The sequence below is a fragment of the Lagopus leucura genome, unplaced genomic scaffold, assembly GCF_019238085.1.
Source record: "Lagopus leucura isolate 7727_CA_CO unplaced genomic scaffold, USGS_WTPT01 Super-Scaffold_100159, whole genome shotgun sequence".
NCBI lineage: Eukaryota > Metazoa > Chordata > Aves > Galliformes > Phasianidae > Lagopus > Lagopus leucura.
In genome coordinates, this window is record NW_024962335.1 from 12,873,334 (window position 1) to 12,877,069 (window position 3,736).

Genomic DNA, 3,736 nt, shown 5'->3' on the forward strand with positions numbered 1-3,736 from the left:
TCTCCCCTCCCTCCTCCCCACCAACCACCAACGGGGGTCTCTGTGGCTCTGGCGCTGCCCTTCGTGCTGTCATTGCTCCTTTGGGGCTCCCTCAGAAGATGGCAGTTGGTGATGGGATTCTCGTGAGAGGAAATGAGAGTGAAAGCTGCCGCTGGGCTGCCTGCCTTCTCAGGAGGCCAGTGGCTGTAAACATGGCCTGGGCTATGCTTTGCAGGCACGGTCAAGCTGTGCGTGACCAGCCTTAGCGTGACCAAGCTGATGGAGCAGTCGAATGGGAGCTGTCTGGCTGCTGTGGTTATGGCCTACTGCTCCGTGCTTCCAGTGTTGCTGTTGAAATGATTATGGAAGGGTTTTGCAGCTTTGACTCCTTCTAAGGATAGCAGCAATAGGATGACGTTGTAACATATAAATGGTTTGTGACTTGGTTTTCTTTCTGAGGGTTAAAAGCAATAAGACTCATCCTAGAGAAAGTGAAAACCAGTTTAGGAGAGTGGTGTTTTCCATCCTTATAGTAGCAAGTAGTTAGGCCTCCATTCTCAACAGTTAACAGTAAATGTACCGTATGATCTGGTCTGCCATATTAAGACTGATTCTCATGTTTTTTGCTCTTATTTTCTCCCTTTTTCTCAGTGGCAGGTCGAGGAATATTTTGTTGACGTGTCAAAATCCACTTTAACATTTAGTTTCTCTTCATCTGTGGAGGAAGATAGTCATATTTAGGCTTTATCTTTGCGCCCACATTTCACACTCTGAACTTAAAGCGTCCTTTCACTTTTTTTCACAGGGAGGATGGTTGTTTTTTTCCACCATGAGCTTTCCAGCTGAGCACAACACAAGGACATCAGTGTAAATGCTCTGGCGATCTGAGATAGCTCAGGCCCAGCTGCTTTTGGAGTTCAGAGAGCATGTTTGAGTATGCAGACTTTCTAAGAGTTACCTAAAGTAACACTGTTCAGAGTGTTGTTACAATGCTTAGCATGCATGAAATTTGTGTCCTCATGCTCTGCAGAAGGGCTTTGGTCGTAGATTCTTCTGGTTTAGATCAGGGATGTGGTGTAAGAAGCAAGTAAGGAGTGCCTTATTTGTCAGGTTTTTGGACATCTGCATGGAAAATTGTTTCCTTGGCCTATTACACCAGAAGATTTAATGTATCAGGATTCAGCCACCGACAAGCAATTCATAAATAATCCCTCTGACAAAGTGGGGCCACCCAGGATGCTAGGTACAGAAGTTCTTCATCTTCCTAGTGCTGACTTTTCTCTGAGCTAACAAATACAGACTTCCAGTTTTCTTCCTCTGAAGAATGAGCTGTAGGTGACTGCTTAGGATAGGCAGCTGTACTGTTTTGCTCTGGAATGTAATAAATTCTCTCAGTTCTGTCCCAGAATCTATGGCATACTTGTGTTAGAGAGGAATGTTCTGGGTCAGTCTGAATTTCTCAGTGAAGTAATCCTAGATTTAAATCAACTTGACTGGAGCTGGAATCAGGTGGTTCCCAGCGGGGTTGCAGGAGTGCAGCAGGGTTCCCTTCCCTCAGGTCAGTGTGCAGCCATATTGCGTATGGGGACGGAGAACTGGAACTGCTGCACTCGTGTCAGAGCACGTGAATCATAATCATAGAATGGCCTGGGTTGAAAAGGACCACGATGATCATCCAGTTTCAACCCCCCTGCTATGTGCAAGGTCAGCAGCCACCAGACCAGGCTGCCCAGAGCCACATCCAGCCTGGCCTTGAATGCCTCCAGGGATGGGGCATCCATCCTCCTTGGGCAGCCTGTTCCAGTGCATCACCACCCTGTGTGTGTGGATTCTTCCCTCTGGATAGCTGTGGAGCACATAGAGTGCTCAGCTGTTTTGGGGTCCAGTCTTGCAGTCAGCTTTTCCTCTCGCCCTCCAGTGGACTCCAGCGAGGCTCTCTCTGCCTTCTGTTAGAACTGCTGGGTTGCATCAGTAGTTAGCATGTGGACCTCAAGTTAGCGTGGTCAGCAGCAGATATCTTCAGCAGAGCAGAATGTTTCTGGAAATGATCTGTACTATTGTTGTTTCTCCTTTGTCCCAGAAGACAACTTAATGCTTCAAAGTGATTTTTGAAATTGTGTTTTGTTATCTTTGCCTATGACAGAGATGACTGATGACACAGGGTGCTGGTGGGAAACGTGGTGAGCATAGGAGGAGAAAATAAGGGGTATTTATACAAGGGAGAAGAGATGTAATGAAACACTTGCAGCAAAACAAACATTAGAATTTGCATTGCTGGCTGTAAGTTGAATTAGATCTGCCATGCTTTTTCCAACAGTGTAACTCCTACCTGTTAATATGTTCAGGTTCTTCTTTTTGGTCTCTTAGCCTTTGTCATTTTGTAATTTCCTTTAGGAAGCAGTTTAAAGAGCAAATGTGGCTACTGTCTGAACAGATAGTCCTGTAATTAAGGTAATGCAAGCAGTATTTCAAATCTACTTCAGTTTTATCAGGCTTTCCTCTAGTTACCAGTTGATGAAAACTGCTTTGGGATTTCTGTAGCTTTTGGTTTGTTTTGTTGACTGTAATTTTTCCAGTGGAATTTTAAAGTAAATAATAATTTATAATGTATCCAGTAAGTAACTGCTTCATACTACTCTAATTCAGTAGTGTTACAGATTTTGGCCAGAAGTTACTGTTTTGTTTACTGCATCCCTGAGTCATAGGAGAGTTCTTAACCTTCTGAGGTGCGTGAAATTAACTGAGTAAATAAAACTTCTGTGAGAGAACAGTAACTTGGCATTGCTTGATGCTTAGGACGTTTTTTAGCAGAGTCAGAGATGTTTGAAAGAAGATCCTCTTTTTTCTTTTTTTTTTTCTTTTTTCCCCCCTGGTGGATTTGTTTTGTTTTGTGGTTTTGTTTTGCTGTGGCTGGTTTAAAAAGGGAGGTGTTACTTATTGCCTTGGTTGTAGTGTTGTACACAGACTATCAGGCTTTGCTGACCTTGTTTCCTTTTTGTTCTTCCTTGTTTTGTACTTGAGGCATATGGTTTGATAAGAAAGGGGAGAAGGCTGGAGAAGGGGAGAAAGGGAAATAGCAATTGTCTTCTTAAAAATTACTCTTGAGATGGAAGGAACTTGTGATTAGAGATTTCTCCCATGCTTTTCATCTATCCATGTTTTAAGTGTAATCTAAGCTTCAGTGAAAAATAAGAGGCACGGCTGTACCAGCAGCTTTGTCCCAGGAGAGGGATCACAGGGTCACAGAATGGCCAGGGTTGGAAGGGACCTCAAGGATCCTGAATTTCCAACCCATTTAACACTTGACCAGGTTGTCCAGGGCCCCATGCAATCTGGCCTTGAACACCTCCAGGGACAGGGCACACAACCACAACCTCTCTGGGCAGCCTGTTCCAGCACCTCACCACTCTGTCTGTAAAGAGCTTCCCCCTGACATCCAACCTAAATCTCCCTCAACCATTAAAACCATTTCCCCTTGCCCTGCAGTTATCTACCCTTTCAAAGAGTCGATTCCCCTCCTGTTTGTAGCCTCCCTTTAGGTATTCAAAGGCTGACCTAAAAATGGCTACACTGAAAGGAACCTCAGGGATGGCTTTGGGTTAGAATGGGCACAGGGCATGTTTGTGTTGCTGTAGCTATCATAGTATTGGTTTCTAGGAGGGAGAGAGAGAGTGAACTGTGAGAATATTGTGCTCGTGTCAAGGGGATGAAAAGGAGTGAAAATGCTGCAGAAACGTGCAAATTCCCAACTAACTAA